The sequence below is a fragment of the Ornithorhynchus anatinus genome, chromosome 10 (genome assembly GCF_004115215.2).
Source record: "Ornithorhynchus anatinus isolate Pmale09 chromosome 10, mOrnAna1.pri.v4, whole genome shotgun sequence".
NCBI lineage: Eukaryota > Metazoa > Chordata > Mammalia > Monotremata > Ornithorhynchidae > Ornithorhynchus > Ornithorhynchus anatinus.
In genome coordinates, this window is record NC_041737.1 from 36,467,702 (window position 1) to 36,489,002 (window position 21,301).

The window sequence follows — 21,301 nt, forward strand, 5'->3', positions numbered from 1 at the left end:
CTCTGTTTGAGCATGGCTTAGTGAAAAGAACATGGGCTTGGAAGTCAGATGATGTGGGTTCTAATCCTGACTCCGCCACTTGTCTGCTTGTGACCTTGAGCAAACTACTTAACTTCTCTGTGCCTCAGTTATCTCATCTATAAAATGGGGATTAAGACTATGAGCCCCACGTAGGACAACCTGATTACCTTGTACCTACCCCAGCACTTAGAACAGTGCTTGACACATAGGAAGCACTAAACAAATACCATAATTATTATTATTCCACACGGGGCTCACAGTGTAAAGGGGAGGGAGAAGAGGTATTTACTCCCCATTTTTCAAATGAAGAAACTGAGTCACTGAGGAGTTAAATGACTTGTCCAAGGACACCCAGCAGGCAAGCGTTGGAGCTAGGATTAGAACTCAGGTCTCCTGACTCCCAGGCCTGTGCTCTTTCCACTGGGTCATGCTGCTTCTCACTACGGCTCGTTAGGATTTCAGTTTTGTCAAAGGATGATTTCTTGTTTTTGCCTCACTCTGGTAGTCTCCCAAAGCACATGCAGTCTTTTGAATCCATTTTCTACTTCCTGGAATAGAAAGTACCATCGTCGGATAGCCAGATGCTGAGGCAGTAGAGTTCTGTGACGATACTGAGCTCCAGGCTGCCAATGAAGATAATTGGGTTCTGTGCCGAGTTTCCTTCATGAAGGCTGATACATTAGTATAGCTTCCGTCAGACCCATCATCAATCCATAATTCCTAGAAGATTCTATGCCAAGAGGCTCCCAATTAGCCGCAGGTTTTCTTGGATGAGTGTCTCTATGGTACAAGCGCCCACACATAGCAACTTCTGAATGACAGTCTCTGGTACTTCCCATGAAGCCTGTAGCCCGTTCTAGAATCCAGGCCCGATTTAGTGCATTTCCCAGAAAGGTGAGTACCATTATTTGAGCCAGAATCAGGACCCAAAGACGTGCTCTTTTTGGAGGATTCAGAGTCGGGGTGCAGACTAAGTGCACTGCCCTTTCGTTCCTATTATTATTATTGCTTACTTTGTATCAAGTGCTGTTCTAGGATCCAGGGTAGGTACAGTTATTCAGGTTGGACACAGTCCCTGCCCCACATGGGGCTCACAGCCTCAGTAGGAAGGAGAAAGGGTATTGCATCCCCATTTTACAGATGAAGAAACTGAGGCACAGAGAGGTTAAGTGACTTGCCCCAGGTCACACAGCAGGTAAGTGGCAGAGCTGGCATTAGAACCCACGTCTTCTGACTCCCAGGTCTGTGCACTTTCCATTAGGCCATGCTGCTTCTCACTGTGCCCCGGTTTTTACTGAGGGCATAGAAAGTGTTGGCTGCCTCCACTACCAAGTCTCTTCCACCTCCCACTTCCCAACCAATCACTGGATATGGAACGACCCCATTTCGGAATGTTAAATGTCAGACCTTAATTTGTCTGAATTCTGGTGGTCAAGACACAGATGAAGGCACTGAGGTGAGTGACATGACTTAGTTGGGGCAGAGGCAAAGAATCTATCGAGGGTGACGGGGATGGACCAAGTTAGGGACTGATGCCCTAGTGGAGGAGAGACAGAAAGGAAAAAAAGAAGGAAGGAGTTTGGATTGTGTGGAGGAGGAAGGTAGGAGGTTAGAAGGGAAATGGATTCCTCATAGTTACTAAGGAGGAGGAGGGAAAGAAGGAGAAGGATAAGAAGGAGGAGGAAGGATAAGAAGCAGGAAGAGGTGGAAGATGAGCAAGGGAGAAGATAAGAAAGAGGGGAAAGAGAAGAAAAAATAGAAGGGGGGAAAAGAGGGAAAGGAAGAAGAAGGGAAGGAGCAGGAAAAGAGTTCAGCAAGGAAAAGACCGAATGGGTTGAGGATCTGGGGGATTGTGGTTGAGGTAGTCATAAACATTATGAGGTTGGGGCTAGAGAGTGAGGAAGGTGGAAAGGATGGACCATTTTCCTAAAATAGCATTCAATCCATGTTTTCCCCACTCCTCGAGAACCTTCAGTGGTTGCCCATCCACCTCTGCATCCAACAGAAATCTTACCATTAGCTTTAAAAAACTCAACCACTTTGCCCCCTCCTAGAGCATGCTAGCAGCATGATCTAGTATGAAACAGCAAGGCCTAGGGGATGGAACACAGACGTGGGAGTCAGAAGGACCTGCATTCAAATCCTGACTCTGCCACTTGTCTGCTGTGTGACCTTGGACAAATCACTTCACTTCTCTGTGCCTCAGTTACCTCATCTTTAAAATGGGGATTAAGACTGTGAGCCCCATTTGGGATACGGACTGGGTCCAACCTGACAAGCTTGTATCTATAACAGCAGTATACAGTGTACATTATCTGGCACATAGAAAACACTTAACAAGTACCGTATATTATTATTATTGTTACTTTACCTTGCTGATTTTCTACTACAACCCAGGATGCTCACTCTGGTCCTCTAACACCAGCCTACTCACTGTACCTTAATTTCTTCTATCTCACTGCCCATCTTCGCTCTGGCCTGGAACTCCCTCCCCCTTCATGTCTGACAGATTTTCATTCTCCTCACCTTCAAACCTTATTAAAACCATATTTCCTCCAAGAGGCCTTTCCCACGGAAGCCCTCATTTCCTCTAATCCCTCTTCCTTCTGCATCACCCTCACACTTGGATTTATACCCTTTATTCACCCCACCCTCAGCCACGTAACACTTATGTACATAGCCATAATTTATTTCAATGTCTGTCTCCCTCTCTAGACTTTAAGCTCCTTCTGGGCAGGGAACATGTCTACCATCTCTGTTGTATTGTACTCTCCCAAGTACTCAGTTCAGGGCTCTTCACACATTAAGTGCTCAATAAATACAATTGATTGATCAATTGATTGGTTTATTGATTGATATGAGGTGTCCTGGGGGCACCTCATGTTTGTATTTGTTCACTTTGGACTTATCAGTGCTCTCCTTCTCTTAGTCATCAGAGGTTGCTTAGCTTACGTGTACTAGTCTCTGCCCATAAAGGTGGGAACCATATTTTCTAGTTCTACTGAGTGACCCCTTACCAGTTAATGAAGAGTTCTGTCAGTGGTGATGATGGTGATATGGTATTTACTCTATAGGTCCTCAAAATCTGCATGCCGAAACAGGAGAAGCAGAGCATTCAGGGGTTGTGTCAGGAGGATCCGGGGGGACCAAAGTTTTCAGGCTTTCACCCACGATACCATCTGGCTTTGTGACCACAAAGTCAAGAGTGGGGAGTTGGGTACAGATTAATAGTTTGGGGATATTCCTGGAATATTTGGCCTTGACTCCACCCCTCTGTAGAAAATGTCACAACTTCTCCCCGGCTCTATTTAAGTTCAGAAAACAGGGCCCATGTTGAGCCTCAACCCCCTCGCGCAGCTTCACTGAAGGGTCTCTGGTACAGTCTCCCAGGTCCAATCTCTCTGCTCTGGGTGGAGCCCGGTAAAGGCCATTTCACTGGGATGGACATGTGGTGATGAAAGTGGGAGCTTCTCTTTCCAACTTCAAACTCCCGTTCTTTGAAAGTGGTACATGAACAGAGAGGATTTCGAATGCTCTTTTTGACTCTCGCCACTCCTCGCTTGACAAGGTGACATAGGATCAAGTGGTCTTTGTCCCGCTAGCACCGGAACACAGATTCCTGTTGGATTCCAAGAACTCCTCATCCATCACCGCTCTCCTTGTTCCCTTTCTCAAATGTGGACAGGTTGGAGAAGAAAAGCTAAGCGCCCTTCGGCAGAGGACTCTTTCTCTTGATTTGCCAGAGGGTGGTGCTGTCTTTCTCTCAGTTCTCTATGGATCCATGCTTTGGACTATGCTCTAGGGAAGTTATTCTTTCTGGAGGTAAAGAATTATCATTGAAATGACTATTGATGTGAAATTGACTTCCCCTTTGGAGGTGAAAATTTATAGATGAGAGCATTGGGGTATTTTAAAATTCCATTGGTGAATCAGTGGGATGCCAGTTTCGCATTGGAAGTGATTAAAGAACTGAGAGGCCAGGGGAAGCCACGGCTCTTGAGAAAAGCCGAATGCTGAATTAAGTAACCTGGGAGCCACACTGTGATGTGACATCCTAACGAGAGAGTCCTTTGAAAGAAAAGGAAGCAGAAACTCAGAAGAGACTGAAAGGAATGCAACTATTACGCCTCATGGCAGTTGAAAAGCAGAGGATGCTTTAACTCTTACTCACAAAAATGCTTAACTAAGTTCTAGCAAACTTGTGTAGCTATATTATGATTAGCCTGCCTTCTTAATTCCTCACCTATTATTTTAAGAAGAATTAAAGCAGCCACAAAGCAGCATCTCTATCTCTTTTGTGAACTACAATTTTGTTGACAGTCTCAGGAGTGTACATTTTAATTTCTGGGGCAAGAAAGAAACAAATTTGTTAAACAATTTTGGCTCTAATATTTCATTCATTCCGAGGTTAACTTTCAAAGTCAGCCTCTGTTACAGTGTAGAATCAAATCCCCTATCAGTAATTTATTTTACTGTCTGTCCCACCCTCTAGACCCCATTGAGTTCCTTTTAGGCAAGGAATATGTCTACCAACTCACTGTATTGTTCTCTCCCAAGCATCTAGTGCAGTGCTCAGCACACAGTAAGTGCTCAATGAATACAATGATTGATTGATTGGTACTATTTAAATAGAATATAAAGTTATGTAAATGAGTGCAAGTCTGGGGCATGAGCATCCAAACACCATTGGTTTCTGGATGAAATAATGTCCAAGGAATAAATAGGGTTATTCCTATAAGAGGCATTTCAGTTGGCATATTCCCTGTTCCTTTAAAGCAGACACTATTTCCCTGAACAAGATGGCACTGTCCTAAGGATTTCTGTATACTTGGCTGTCAGAGTGGGAAACTGAGAACTATGGGGTCTACCCAGGCCTGACGTGCTCTGTAAAAGTTTATTTTATGACTTGCTAGTTTGCTAGTCCCCCTAGACAATAAGGTCCTTGTAGCAGGAACTTTTCTAAGAGCTTGGTTATAGTGTACTCTCCCAAGTGCTTAGTACAGTGTGATGCACAAAGTTAGCACTCAATAAATAATAATAATAATAATAATGTTGGTATTTGTTAAGCGCTTACTATGTGCCGAGCACTGTTCTAAGTGCTGGGGTAGACACAGTAGATAAATGTCATTGATTGATTGATTTACAATGACAGCATTGTTGGTGATCTCGATGATGAAGGTGATGGCGATGTTGATGATGATGAAAATGAGTTGTTTACGCCCACTTCCTCCACTTCATCTATTCCAACACTTTCCTTGCCCCACTAGCAATCTGACTTCTCACCCCTTCCACTCCACTGAAACTGCCCTCTCCAAGGTCACCAATAATTGTCTCCTTTCCCAATCCAACAGGCTCTACTCCATCTTCATTCTCCTTGACTTCTCTTGGCCTTTGACACTGTGGACCATTCCCTTCTCCTGGTAACACTAGTGAACCTTGGCTTCACTTACAGTGCCTTCTCCTGGTTCACCATCTCTGGCCAACAGGAATGGCCAACATCTCTGGCCATTCCTTCTCGGTCTCCTTCACAGGCTCCTCCTCTGCCTCCCATCCCCCAACTTAATTCTCAATTATGGGTTCCTTTCTATTCTCTATTTATATTGTCTCCATTGAAGAATTCATCCTCTCCCATAACTTCAACTACCGTCTCTCTGCCAATGACTTCCAAATCTCTCCTTTTCTGTGGTCCCATCTTTCCTCCTGCCTTCAGGACATCACTGCACCAAACAGAAAGTCCTCACCATAGGCTTTAAGGCCCTCAATCAGTGCTTTCCCTCTTTCCTTTCCTCACTTCTCTTCCACTGCAACCAAGTCCTTGCTCTTTGCTCCTCTATCCCCAAACTAGTCGCTGTACCTCCATCTAGTTCATTTCACCACGGACCCCTTGCTCACATCCTCTCTCCTCCCTGGAACTCCCTCTCCCTTCATATTGGATAGACTAGCACTCTCCCCATCCTCAGAGCCCTATTAAAATCATATCTTCACCATGAAGCCTTCCCTGACTAACCTTTCATCCCTCCACCCTGTTCTCTCTCCCTTCTGAGACATCTTCTGTAACCCTCTAGGCACTTTGATAGTCACCCTACCCCAACCCCATAGAATTTATGTACATATCCTTATATTCTGTTGCTTTCCCGCTACTTATAATTTATTTGCTGACTGACTCCCCTGCTAGTTTGTAAGTTCCTTGAGGGTAGGGATCGAATCTAGTAATTCCATTGTACTCTCCCAAGTGCTTAGGACACTCCTCTGTACATAGTCATCAACAAATGCGGATTGATGGTGATGATGGTGGTAGTGGTGTGAATGATTAGAATGAACCAGTAGAAGAGGAGGATGAAAATGATGGGGCTAGGCAGGGCCAATGATAATTAGAGCAATCAAAGACAGAGAAGAATTCTGTTCAAAATCAACAAAAGGGAACACCCTTTCATAGGCAGGTGGCAAACAGATGGAAATAGTTCCCAAAGAGATTTATGCAGACTGAAAATATCACCTGACTCAAGATGGGTTTGGATACATTCATAGGCAGGTGGTCCATAATGGGTTACTAGAGGGGAAGCTAGGGATGTGAACAGGGGGAAATCCAACCATAAGGATGGATATCTTGGTGAGCAATTAATACACAATTACTCTAAGCACCCTTCTGGCCCTGTTGGCCTCAGATGACTTTGCTGAATCAATTGGGATTCATGAGTATAGCTGGTGAGATGTGACATTAAAAGAAAATAAACTATCAAATGCAGGTAGATAGTATTAAATTCCAAATATTAAATTCCAAATAAACTATTTGAGGCAAATAATCTCAGTCAGAGGAACGAGGCTCAAACTGGGAACACAAACAACCAAATATAGTCTTTGGACAAGAAATGTTTACCAAAAATGAAAAAAAACCCACAAAACTGGGAGTAAAAGCAGCACTTATTAACCCAGGATATAGGGATATGTGTTCATGGCATTTGGCGACAAGCCAGGGTCTTAGTAATAGGACCTAGTAATAGTCTAAATAGATTGATGCAAATGGTTTCATTGCAGACATATATAAGCAGACTGGTTTTTTGAATAAATTCATTCTTTCATTCAATCGTATTTATCGAGCGCTTACTGTGTTCAGTGCACTGTACTAAGCACATGAGAGTACAATACAACAATAAACAGACACATTCCCTGCCCACAATGAGCTTATAGTCTAGAGGGAAAGCAAATCAGGTTGGACACAGTCCCTGTCCCACATGGGTCTCACAATCCCCATTTTACAGGTGAGGTAACTGAGGCACAGAGAAGTGAAGTGACTTGCCCCAAGTCATTCAGCAGACAAGTGGCAGAGCCAGGATTAGAACCCATGACCTACTGACTCCCAGGCCTGTGCTCTTTCTACCACATCATGCTGCTAAACAATACTCTTATTCACCTTAAAGGTTTCTTTGGGGTCAGCTCACACTCTTCAAAGGGTCTTTGCTCTAAGAGTTCTTCTCTTCCTTAGCTGACTGCTCAGTTTAGGCAGGTTGATTCCTGAGACAGGGGTTCACTGGGTCAAATCCCCTGTCCTGGGAATATGAAACCAATATATAATATTAATTAATATTATTAATAATAATTGTGGTATTTGTTAAGCACTGCAGGCAAAGCACTGTACCAAATGCTGGGAAAGAGGAAAACAGATCCCACCTGGGGCTCACATTCTAAGTAGGAGAAATTAAAGTTATTGAATTCCATTTTACAGATGAGGGAACTAAGGCCCAGAGAAGTTAAGTGACTTGCCCAAGATCGCACACCAGGTATGTGGCAGAGCTGAGATTAGAACCCAGATCCTCTGATATCCAAGCCCGGGGTCTTTTCACCAGTTTGCTAATTCCCAAACATGGAATAGTTCCTAATTTAGAAGAGAAGCTCTTTTGTCAGCCAGGAGGGTGGATGACTGGAGATTTATCTTTTCCAGGGAACGTCGACTGGGGGAAGGGAGACTCCATTAAACGGTAAACTCCTTGAATGGGCTCCATGTCTACCAACCCCACTGAATTACACCCCCCTCCCCACAAGCTCTTAGTACAGTCCTTTGTGGACAGTAAGCGTTCAATAAATACTGTTGACAGATTGATAGATAATCCTCTGGCAAATTTCACCAGAGTCGGAAGGGGGAGCCTGGTCATCTCTGATCCTCGATAGCTGGGATCCTGTTCCCAAAAGGACCACAAAAGTTCTGGGGAAATGGGGGAGGCGAGATCTGGACTTTGTAAGCTTGTAATAAGTGGGGAACGTTTCAGCCATTTCCGTTCTATTGTACTCCCTCAAGAGCTTAATACAGTGCTCTGAACACAGCATATGCTCAAAAATATCACTGATGATAGATACTGAGATAAGCAGCATTTCTCTTTGGATCCCCCCTCTAGACTGTAAGCTCCTGTGGGACAGGGAACGTGTCTACCAAATCTGTTACACTATACTCTTCTGAGCACTTAGTACAGTGCTCTGCACACAGTGAATGCTGAATAAATACATTGATTGATTGAGTCCTCAGAGCTCCATCTGTAGGAAGGAACAAGAGGGAAAGGATAAATCTGGTTCCTCTTTACTGTCCTTTCCTGGAGTTCTTGACTGTCTTATGCTATGAAGTCATCTTCGATCCATTGCAACTCTATGGACACATCTCTCCCAGAAAGCCCCACTTCCAGCTGCAATCGTTCTGGTAGTGGACCCATAGAGTTTTCTTGGTAAAAATACAGAAGTGGTTTACCATCGCCTTCTTCCATGCAATATACTTGAGTCTCCACCCTCCACTCTGTCCCATACCACTGCTGCCCAGCACAGTGGAGTTTTGACTTGCTAGCCACTGCCCAAACAAGAGGGGTGCCCGGCCGAACTCAGAAGTGGGGTAGAACTCCCGGCTAATTGAGCTGGTCTAAAGGGCGTAAAGTCCACAGCTCATTTTCCGAGCTGAATTAGAATACAGTCTTTGTCTGAATCTAATTTTGACTTTTCCACTTCCGAGGCTAGACGGATGATAAATCGTGACGATCGTCTCAGCCCCATTTTAGAAGTTCAAGAGGGATCTCTAACTGGTCCTCTGGACTCATTCAGAGTCAGGGGTGTGCGTGGAGGCTATTAGTCATGATTAGAGTCATTATGGTACTTAACGGAGGAAATCTGCACATGCCAGGAATGATATTCCCCCATGACTCTGCTGGTGTCTTTTTCTTCATCTAAAATTACTCTAGTGAACTCTTCCTATTACTTTGTTGTGCCAAAAAAAATTAACTGAGGAGTCTGCTTTTTTCTCTCATTTTCTCTCTATTATATCTGCAAGGGAGTATTTAATTCCAGGTTTTCCAAAGCTGAACAGCAAGCAGTTTTTCAAGTTATCTCCAATAAGAAAGGAGGCTTATTGAGACTAGTCCTCAAAGCTAATGTAAGGCCTTAATCTAATCATCATCACTGGTATTTATCGAGTGCTTACTTTGTGCACAGCACTCTACTAAGCACTTGGGAAAGTTCAGTACAACAAAGTTGGAAGACCTGTTCCTTGCCCACCGAGAGCTTACAGTCTTGAATAGTTTGGGAAGCCCCCATTTCCTAGGGCCCTTTTCAGATTTTCAGTCCAAGTTGAAGAGGCTGATACATTCTCAGAACAGAGACCAGGTACGTCAGTTCAATTAGAGGCATCTATCTGCCATGAGTCACTGTTGAAACTCCTTTGATATCCATGGGTCAGACTATATAATGTAAGCTTCATCAGGGCAGGAACAGTATTGATGGTGCAGTGGCAGGTGGACAATTCCTCTATCTATGGAGGGAATGGGAGTAGTTTGCTGTATACCCTGAGGCCCCTCGAATGAGCTACTGCCAGGAGACCCTGGACCTGAAGAGTCGAGCTTCAACTCTGGCTGGGAAAGAATGCTTTCCATTTCAAACTCTTGGATTTTTTTTTAATGGGACCTGTTAAGTGTTCACGATGCGGGAAGGAGAGAGATGACCATTTCACTCTGCTTAGCTCTATTTCCAGGATCATCTTTCAGTCCATGTCTCCCGACTACTCAGAATCCTTCAATGGTTGCCCATCGACCTCCATATCAATCAATCAATGGTATTTATTGAGCACTTACTCTGTGCAGACCACTGGACTAACCACTTGGGCGAGTACAACATAATTAGCAGACACGTTCACTGCCCACAGAGAGCTTATAGTCTAGAGGGGGAGAGAAATTCCCTCTCCATATCAAGCAGAAACTCCTGATCTAAGGAACTCAATCAGCTCCCTCCCCCCGAATTATCCTCGCTCATCTCACACTACAACCCAACCCCCACACTTTGCTCCATTAAACCAACCTACTTACTGTGCTCCAAGCTATTCTCTCGTGTCTCTTTCACAGTTGACCCCTTGCTCATGCCCTCCTTCCCTCCTGGAATTTCCTCCTCCTTCATATTTGACAGACCGTCACTTTCCCCATCTTTAAAGCCCAACAAAAACTACATCTCCTCCAGGAAGCCTTCCAATCAATCAATCAGTGGTATTTATTGAACACTTAGTGCAGAAAGGTGCAATAAGCACTTGAGAAGGGTACAATACTGTTGGTAAACATGATCCTTGCCCTCAAGGAGCTTACAGTCCAGTGGGAGAGACAGACATTAAAATAAATTACAGGTAAGGGCAGCGACCACATATAAGGATATGTACAGACATGTTGGGGAGGGGTAGCTTTGAGGTGAGTTTCTAAGAACTTAGGGATTGGACCAAGTGCTTGAGTGAGGCAGTTGGGAGGGAAAATAAAGTGGGGAGATAGGAATTTAGGAAATGCTTCTTGGAGGAGAAGAGAAGCAACATGGCCTAATGGATAAAGCATGGGTCTGGGAGTCAGAAGGACCTGGGTTCTTATACTGGCTGTGTCACTTGTGTGCTGTGTGACCTGGGGCAAGTCATTTATCTTCTCTGGGCCTCAATTTCCTCATCTGTGAAATGGAAATGAAGATCGTGAGCCCCATCTGGGACATGGACTGTGTCCAACCTAATTACTTTGTACCTGGCACAGAGTAAGTACTTAACAAATACCACAAAAAAGTGCAAAAAGAGATATGATTTTAACAAGGCCTTTAAGAAGGGGAGAGTGGTGATCTACCACACATAAAGGGGAAGAAAATTCTGGGTCAGAGGGACAATTTGTGCAAGAGGTCAGCAGTGAGAAAGACAAGATCAAGGTACAGTGAGTTGGTTGGCATTAAAGGAGCAAAGTGGGCAGACTGGGTTGTAGATTAGTGAGGTAAGGTAGGAGGGGCAGAGCAGATTTAGCACTTTAGATCTGGACCCAGAGTGGGATTGGCTTATCTAGGACCACATTTCCTCACCTTGCCGCCTTGCCCAGGCCTGGGAGTCAGAAGGACCTGGGTTCTAGTCCTGCTTCCACCTCATCTGTTAAATGGGGATTAAGACTGTGAGCCCGATGTGGGATCGGAACTGTGTCCAACCTGATTAGCTTATATTTACCCCAGTGTTTGGAACAGTGCTTGACACATAGTAAGTACTTAAATACCATCATCATCATCATCACCACCATTCTCTCCTCTGCTGGAACCAGTTAACACTGTGCAGAGATGTTCCTTCACCAAGCCATGCTCACCCCGAGGGCAATCTCCCCACAAGGGTCAGCTGTCACCCTCTGCCCTTCACTCAATTGCCTCCTTTTTTCTCCCTCAAAGGGTGAGTAAAAAAACAAAATTACGTTTCCCCTGAGTGTCAGTTGGCCGAGACGGTGGTGTTTGCTTTAAAGCACTCAATCCCCTTGCCCCCTCCTACCTCACCTCACCGCTCTCCTACTACAACCCAGCCCTTATTGAAGGCACATCTCCAAAAGGCCTTCCCTGACTAAGCCCACATTTCCTCCTCTCCCATTCCCTTCTGCAGCATTCTTGCTCTTAGATTTGCTGCTTTTATTCACCTCTCCCTCATCCACTCAGCACTTAAGCACATGTCCATAATTTATTTATATTAATGTCTGTCTTCCCCTCTAGACTGTAAAGTTCGTTGTAGATAGGGCACGTGTCTATGAACTGTTCTACTGTTATAGCGTATTCTCTCAAGCATATAGCACAATTTATCTGCATACAGTAAACACTCAATAAATACGATTGCTTGTTTCTGGCATGCTGTCTGGTGATAGGAAGTTAGCATGTTCCTGGGATAAGTGCTTCAAACTATCCATCCTCAAGCCTGGAAGGGGCGTTGTACACCCACCTTGGTGTAGAATTTACTTGGGTTCTTTAATCTCAGGTCTGCCACTTGTGGGCTGTGTGACCTTAGGCAAGTCACCAAACTTCTTTGGGCCTCAATTACCTCATCTGTAAAATGGGGATTAGGACTGTGAGCCCTATTTGGGACACAGACTGTGCCCAACCTGATTACCTTGTATCTACCCCATTACCTAGTACAGTGCCCGGCACATAATAAATACTTAACATGGGACATAAAAAAAAAACGATGGCAGTGGCAAGAGGAATGAGGGGGAGGGTCCACTATGCCTGGTGCCCAGCTAGCCACCTTCAGGCTTATCCAAGGAGCCAGAAATTCCAGCAAAATCCCCAGTCTTGCCAAGATCTCTGCTAACACTCAGAGTAATGAAGTAATTAGTTAATAATAACTTGTTGCCATTTACCTAGTGCCAAGCACTTTAGTAAATGTTGGGTAGACACATTACAACCAGATCTGACACTGTCCTTGCCCTACATCGGGAGAACAGGTATTTAATTCCCATTTTGCACAGGAGGGAACTGAGGCACAGAGAAGTTATGTGCCCCAGGCCGTACAACAGGCAAGTGCCAAAGCGACATTAAAACCCTGGTCTCCTGACTCCCAGGCATATGTTCTTTCGACTAGGTTACACTGCTTCTGATTTGGCAGGAGAGGCAACGGTGACTCCTTGATGTCTTTGCTAAATCATGATTGATACCTCAGAACTCATCATCTTGCAGTTTTATTAGATTATTTTTCCTAAGTGTATTACCTTGCGCTTGTTCATACTAAACCTCATCAGTCATCTTTTAGCCAACTCACCCAGTCTTTTGAGATCTTCCTGCAGTTTATCCCCATCTGCCTGGCATTTAGCCACCTGGAAGAGTTTTCAGCGTCATCCTCTAACGTGGAGGTTTCCCTGTGTACTCCCTCTTTCAGGGAGAGTTACCTTTAAGATCGAAGATGAAGCTACAGAGAGGAGATGTTTTTATCAGTTGGATGGGTGTGGCTAGGTGACCACTTCTCCCTTCCTAAAAATGGGTATTTATTCTTTCCCACCTTTTAGCCACCTTTTAGTTTAACCTACCTAACCTAACCTACCTTTTAGTTTAGTTTTATAATCCCATCATTATAAAACTCGTGTTGAAGCATGCGTGCCTTGATCAACACCACATGCTTACACACGACTGGTCCTTCTGACTGTTTTGCGTGCAATTATTAAGGAGAGGCTCTCTTCGAGCAAAAGCATTATATGGAATGAAAGACACAGAGGCAAAGAGAAAAATATTCCAGCTCCTGCAAACACTAAGCAAGACAACACAACTAGGGACAGCCTTTTTGTGCAGAAACGGTGTCCGGGACCGTGGGTCCCACAGTGACCTTTACGACCACACACTCTCACACATGCACACACACTTGCAGGTAAAATTCATCCAGAGTGCTGTTTCTTTAAACTATGAAGGATAACTCTCTCTCTCTATATGTAGATAGAGATATATTATTCATATACCATCCACATATGTCTATATATTATGTCTAATTTCTATATATCTATATCTACCTATATATATCCTTCATATATATCTAATTATAATATATCTAATATCTATATATCCAATATATAATATACATACACATACATATCTGTATATACTAACCAGCTGTACATGCATATTTGGAAGGCTCCTCCCTAATTCCCTATCCAAGTTCTATTCAAATTCCACAGTGATAACATGTGTTAAAGAGAAGTGAGTGGATTTGAGGATTTTTTTGTTATTGTTATTACTTTTCCCATCCTTTGCACAAATCTGTTCATATTCCTTTATGTCTGCTTGATTTCCTGTGTGCACCTGCCCTCCTCCCTTCTTTATGAGAGGAGGCGAGTTTTCCAATTTTTAAAGGAGGGCTTTTTTGCTGATGATCACCTTTATTGTGGCAGCTAGCTATAAACACAGTAAACATCTATCTATAAATGCTAGTAATAACAATAATGTAATATTCATTAAATTCTTACTATATGCCAAGCACTAGGGTAGATACAAGATAATCAGGCCCCGCATGGGGCTCACAGTCTAACTAGAAGGGAGAACAGGTATTGAATCCCCATTATGAGGATAAGGGGCAGATAAGTAGCAGATCTGGAATTTGAACCCCAGTCCTCTGACTCTCAGACCCGTGCTCCTTCCGCAATGCCCCGCCACTTCCCTGACAGGCTCTAAGGATAATCCATCACAATGATTCTGACAGGGTTCATGGTGAGGCTAGTGACTAATATTTCATTTATTGGTTTTCCACTAAACTGTGGACACTAGGAGGTCTTTCATGATCAGAGCTATCATCTGAGCCCTTCAAGGTTTAGAGAAAAGAGCACGGGCCTGGGACTCAGAGGAGCTGTGTTCTAATCCTTGTTCTGCCAACTATTTGCTCTGTGATCCTGGGCAGATCACTTAACTTCTCTTCGCCTTGGTTTCCTCAACTGTAAAATGGGGATTAAATCCTACTCTCTCTTACTTAGATGTGAGCCACATGTGGGACAGCTCTTTGGGAGAATACAATAGGGTTGGTAGAGATGATCCCTGCCTGGTCTAGTAGGGGAGACCCGACTGTAGGGGATATGATAACTAGCTCAGTTTCTCCAGATGAACTTGGTTTCCAGGCTCAGGCTGGGCAGCACAGCCCTCTACCTTGAAGTTGGGGGCCAACTCTGTGGAGTGGGGGTGAGGAAAGCCAAGGGACCGTGCTCTTTCCTATTCTTTGGTCACCTAGGATCCCATAGAGCTCAACTTGCCTTCCATCACCATGATCCAAGACTTTAGAGAAGAACTAAATTGCATCCCCCGCATTCCACTCCCCTTCCTTTCATTCCTCAGACCAGGGAAAGACAAGGGAACTAAATTAGGGTTTTCTTTACTCCCCAGGGCCGCTGCTGATTTTGCAGGCACACCCCATTCTCACAACACCTTCAGCATGCTAGGCAGGAGAAATACGTGCAGGTTCATTTAAATGAACTCATTAACAGTCATTATTAGGTTTAATAGCATCTAGTTGTGAACGAAACACTGGAGAAAACAATTAGTACTGGAGAACAATCCAACTCCGATTCTCCTCCAATTCGCAACATTCCCTCTATTCTCTCTCCCCTCCTATCTCCCTAGCTAGAATAGATAACTAGGTAAAAGTGGTCCTTCCCTGACCCTGCCTCCAGCAGAGACATTTCCCTCTGAGAAAAGAAATCTCGCTGAACCAGCCAAGCGTAACCAAGTGACCCCTTGACTCTCTCCAAGGCATTCGAATGTCCCAACTGGAAGCTTTATCACCACGGGGTTTGTTCCATTTGACTGTGTCAGTTCCTTGAGCAACCTTCCTCTTGCTTCACATCCACCAGACCATATCCCTCTCCATCTTCAAAGCCCTCCCTCAAAACCTACCCTCTTCAGAAGGCATTTCCCCAAGTTAATTTCCACTGTAGTTCATTCATTTTTCCATCTTTCAGTTAATCAATCAATGAATCATATTTACTGAGCACTAATGTGTGCAGAGCACTGCACTAAGCGCTTGGGAGAGTACAATAAGAGTCAATACACACAATCCCTGGCCAGATAGAACTTACGGTCTAGAACGAGCTTATATTCTAGAATGAGCATACGGTCTAGATTTAGTCATTTATGTATTTGATTGTTCATTTCACCGCAAACTCTTGCTGTAATTGGTTTTATCTATGATTTTCCTCCCGTTCTCCACTGCTGGTAGACAATCTGTGCCTGTCTTTCTCCTCCATTAGATTTGGAAACTTTCTGAGGGCAGGGATTGTGACTTTTACATCTATTGTCTGCTTTCAAAAACCTAGTTCAGTGATGTGCACCATGTAGGCCTGAGGTACAGTTCTCTGTACTCAGTTGGTACTCAATAAATTTGTCTTGTCTTATGCTGTTGAATTGTTTCCGACTCATAGCGACTCCCACGGACACATCTCTCCCAGAATGCCCCACCTCCATCTGCAGTTGTTCTAGTAGTGTATCCACAGAGTTATCTTGGTAAAAATATGAAAGTGGTTTACCATTGCCTTCTTCTATGCAGTGAACTTCAGTCTCCACTTTTGAGCCTCTCCCATGCCGCTGCTGCCCAGCACGGGTGAGTTTTGACCTGTAGCAAATTGCCTTCCACTCGCTAGCCACTGCCCAAGCTAGGAATGGAATGGGTAGGCCTCTGCTTGACTCTCCCTCCTGTAGCCGAAACTGGTAGAGCACCGGAAACTCTCCAGGTGCGATCCCGAGAGGGGACTCAATAAATACTGTTGAATAAATGAATAATGAAATAATGAATGAATTAACCTAGGGCAGATGAGCTGAAGAAAGTCCTCTCTACTTACCTACTGGGCTGAGGACTTACCTCTTCCACAGTGGTTTGGGGTATGTATTTCACCGGTGATGAAGTAGAAAAATCCCGATGAGTCAGAATCTTGGAAAGGGCCTCGAGAGGTCATCTGATCCAGCCCTTTTCCTGCCTGTCCTACTTTCAAAAGATCAACTACTGGAGAGTCCCCCATTTCCTCTGCCTGCCTGTGAGAATATTAAAGGAATCTACCTCTCAAACTGCAAGACTTCCAGGTTGGATGAGTGCTGAGTCATCATCATTCTTATCTCCTCCTTCCTCTGCCACCACCAGCGATTTTTGGTTTCCAGATTCTTTCTGAGTTACTCAGGCAACATCTCTGTTTGTTTCGTTAGGTCTCCAAATGACGTCTCCTAAATCCATCACACCTGGAAGTGTGAAATGTCTCTTCATTTGTTTTGTCATTTTAATAACTCATTTGTAAACTATTTAAAAATGATTACAGGGTGGAAAGTCCCCGCTTTTTTTTTTTTACAGAGAAGTCTAATTTTTCCCCTCTAGAATTATCAGGTACACTGGTTTCCAGCACTTAACGAATTGGTTGTTTGATCGATAGGATTGACTGATTGACTGGTTTAGCATTTCCCCAGCTCCTCTTAATAATAATAATGTTGGTATTTGTTAAGCGCTTACTATGTGCCGAGCACTGTTCTAAGCGCGGGGGTAAACATAGGGGAATCAGGTTGTCCCACGTGGGGCTCACAGTCTTAATCCCCATTTTACAGATGAGGGAACTGAGGCACAGAGAAGTGAAGTGACTTGCCCACAGTCACACAGCCGACAAGTGGCAGAGCTGGGATTCGAACTCATGAGCCCTGACTCCAAAGCCCATGCTCTTTCCACTGAGCCACGCTGCTTCTCAGCGTGCCTCTTGGGGTTGAGACACTGGAGGAGTTGCATTACTTGTTCCAACCCCAAAGTCTGATTTAACCAGGGAGTTCCTGGAAAAAAACTGTTCTGGTCATTTGTTAATTTTCCCCTTGGACAATTTCTTTTAATATCAAGATCTCACAAACAATGAGAAAGAGTCAATCAATCAATCAATCATTTATTGAGCTCTTACCATGTGCAGAGCACTATACAAAGCACTTGGGAAAGTACAATATAACAGAGTTGGTAGACGTGTTCCCTACCCACAATGAGGTTACAGTCTAGAAGGGGAGACAGATATTATTAATATATAAATTATTTATTTGTACATAAATGCTGTTGGGTTGAGAGAGGAATGAATAAAGGGTGAAAATTCAAATGCAAGAGCAACCCAGAAGGGAGTGGGAGAAAAGGAAACGAGGACTTAGTCGGGGAAGACCTTTTGGAGGAGATGTGCTTTTAATAAGGTTTTGAAGGGAGTGGGATCTGTCAGATATGAAGAGGGAGGGTTTTCCAGGTCAGACGTAGGATGTGGGCGAGGGGTCAGCCATGGGATTAATGAGATTGAGGAACAGTAAATAGATTGGCATTAGAGGAGCAAAGCATGTGGGATGGGTTGCAGTAGGAAACCAGCGAGGTAAAATGGGATGGGGCAAGGGGATTGAGTGCTTTGAAGCCAATGGTAAGGAGTTTGTATTTGGTGTGTAGGTAGGCAGGCAACCACTGGAAGCTTTTGAGGAGTAGGGAACGTGGACTGAACAGCTTTGTAGAAAAATGATCCTGAAAGTAGAGTGAAGTAAGGACTGGAATGGGGAGAGATAGGAAGCAGGGAAGTCAGCAAGGAGGTTGATGCGGTAATCAAGACAGGATAGGTTGAGTTTTTGGATTAACGTGAAAGCAGTTTGAATGGAGAGGAAAGGGTGGATTTTAGCGATGCTGTGTACGTTGAACTGGCAAGATTTGGTGACAGATTGAGTTGTGGCTTGAATGAAAGAGATAAATTGAGCATAATTCAAAGGTGATGGGCTTGTGAGTTAGGGAGGATGGTGGTGCCATCTACAGGGATAGGAAAGTCATGGGAGGGACAGGGCTTGGGGCGGGGGGGGATAAAGAGTTCTGTTTTGGACACGTTAAGTCTCACATGAATGGTTAGCAAAAAAATTCCAGAGAATGAAAAAGTTAAAAAAAAGCACCCACAAAGACTTCTGGCATTTTGATGCTGCTCATCAACTGCAAAGGGAAAAGGGAAACTTGAACTCACCTGTGATCGGGGAGTATTTAAATCCTGGGTGTTTGCCAGGAGACTGGGTTTGCTCCACAGTAAGGCATTTCATTTTGGCAGACAGCAGCCCTAACTACGGAATCAAAAAAGTGGGTATTCACTTCATCAGCAGAAAGCCACAGAAGTTAATATCATAAGAAACAAAGTTGCAGGTATTTCAATGTTGGGCAAATGGGGAAACCATATCTGCCCCTGGCTATGCACATCTCCTCATTTCCCAGTGAAATAATCATTCATAAATGCCAAAACAGCAAATACCCAGCTGTCCAAAGAATGCATCTGTCCATACCAGAGAGTGACACCCCTAATTTGTTTACTAAATCCCACCAACCAGTGAAAAACTGGGGAAAGGGAGAGCTATCCTCGTGATTCTATGGCTAAGTCTGCAGCCTCAATAATATCCGGGAGACACTGAGCTCGACTTGGCTCAGGGAAAGAGTGAGCCCCTTGGGGATTGGTATTTGTTGATGCCAGGGCCCAGGTGGCCACTGAGTGACCATTAGGGAGAGCATTACTCAGGTGTGGTCCTTGGGGCTTGCAGTCATCAATGCAAGTTTCCAGGGGTCCAAGCCCCATCACCACATCAACCCAGGGACCCACTCCATCTTTGAACCTGTTGGGATCTTGGATCTCCCTTAAGCTGAAGGGTGCGACAACTTCAGTGTGGTCTGCCTAGACTGTAAGTTCCTTGAAGCCAGGGAACGTATCTACCCATTCTATCATACTCTCCCAAGTGCTTAGTATGGTGCTCTGCTCTCAGTAAGCACTCAGTAAATACGCTTGATTGATTGACTGACTGAACCCTAGCTCTCACTGCAAGGGGCAAGTAAATGTCAGGGAAAGATTTTTCCCATGGAAAACCTTATTAGCAGCCCAAATCTGCATTGGACACTGACTCTGCAGGGAGAGATCTGTAGATCAGAAAAAGACATCGGGTAGGGCAGTTCCCCTTCAGAGGAAGGGGAAGAGGTTCAGAATCACCCAGTCTGTCTTCCCATCTAAACTGTAAGCTTGCTGCAGGCAGGTCATGTGTTTGTTGTTATACTGTACTCTCCCAAGTGCTTAGTACAGTGCTCTGCACACAGTAAGCACTCAATAAATACGATCAAATGAACTGAATGAATGAATGAATGGAACTGTGCCTGGAGCTTGCCTGCTCATCCAACTCGAGACCCTTGAGTTGGGGAACATTTACTTTGCCTGAGCCCTTGGGGCCCAGGGATTCTTGTTTGGATTGAATCTGACAGGGGTTTTTTCTTGAATCTATTTCTCTCCCCTCCCCATCTCCTTCCACATCTCCCAACCGTCCTTTCCTTCCTCCCTCGCTCTCCTCTCTCCTTCCTTCCCTCCCTTCCTGTTGCTATGACTAAGGAAAGGAAGGAAAGAAGAGAGGGAAAGGTATTAGGTAGAGAAGAGAGGAGAGGATGATTCACCACAGGAATAGAGAGCAATCTGACCTGTACATTAGATTTCTAACGTTTTGAATTCTAGAGGTCCCTCTCTTCCCCATTTTCCCCTACCCACACTCCACCACTTTGGTTTTAACTGGCTTGTCCTAAATTACCTTCAGTTGAGCAGTCTCAGTGGAAACAGTTATGTTGTTCTAAATGGAGAAAAGACAATGCTCTTTCAAGTTCTGCAGTGTTCATTTCTCATTCTAAAGCAAGAAAGTGGGAATGGACATTTCATTCAGGCTCACAAAATCCCTGGTCTATCCAGACTCAAGCAAACAGACTTCAGATTATTCAGAATATCGTGACCCCACCCCAGGACAGGGGACCCAAATGCCTTTGGAGGGAAGGTCAGGGTGGAATCAATAGGGCCTTGGAGGGAACGAGGAATCAGGATACCTTTTAGGAATAAGGGCCACTTTTGCCCTGGGGAGACTCATCCATGGGGCAACTTGGAGAAACTCAACTGGTCTTTGGGATTTGCCACCTGTAAAAAGGTGACAAGGAGGCAGCAGATTTATAGAAATAATTTTCATCTTATAAAGACATAGGAGAAGCATATCCTTTTTCCTTTTACTCAGATGGGAGGGAATGTTTTTAGTTCATTGGGTGCTAACAAGTCTTGTTTCCATATTTCAAAATTCAACAAGAGTTCCAACTAGAAAGATTAGGGACAAAGGACTCATTAGAAATTCAACCTTTGTGAGTTATAGTTTGGATCTAATAATTTTAGTTTTAGAATCATTGTGATGGATGATTTTTATAGCTCCATGTCTGGTTTCTTTAGTTCTCTGAGCAGTTCCTTTTTTATGGCATTTGTTAAGTGCTTATTATGTGCCAGGCACTGTATTAAGTGCTGGGGTAGATACAAGGTAATCAGGTTGGACACAGTCTGTGTCCCACATGGAGCTCACAGTCTTAATCTCCGGTTTACAGATGAGGTAACTGATCTGAGGCACAGAGAATCGAAGTGACTTGCCCAAGTTTACGCAGCAGACAAGTGGCAGAGCCAGGATTAGAACTCAAATGCTCGGACTCCAGGCCCATGCTCTATCCACTCGACCACAC

At 44.3% G+C, this 21,301-nt stretch overlaps 1 non-coding gene across 1 annotated transcript; it reads right to left on the reverse strand.

The window, feature by feature from the left end:
- Nucleotides 1–16,379: 16,379 nt before the first annotated feature.
- LOC114814922 lies at nt 16,380–16,517 on the reverse strand. The gene has a single exon (XR_003762717.1). It is a non-coding gene; the product is annotated as a small nucleolar RNA SNORA7 (small nucleolar RNA).
- Nucleotides 16,518–21,301: the final 4,784 nt, after the last annotated feature.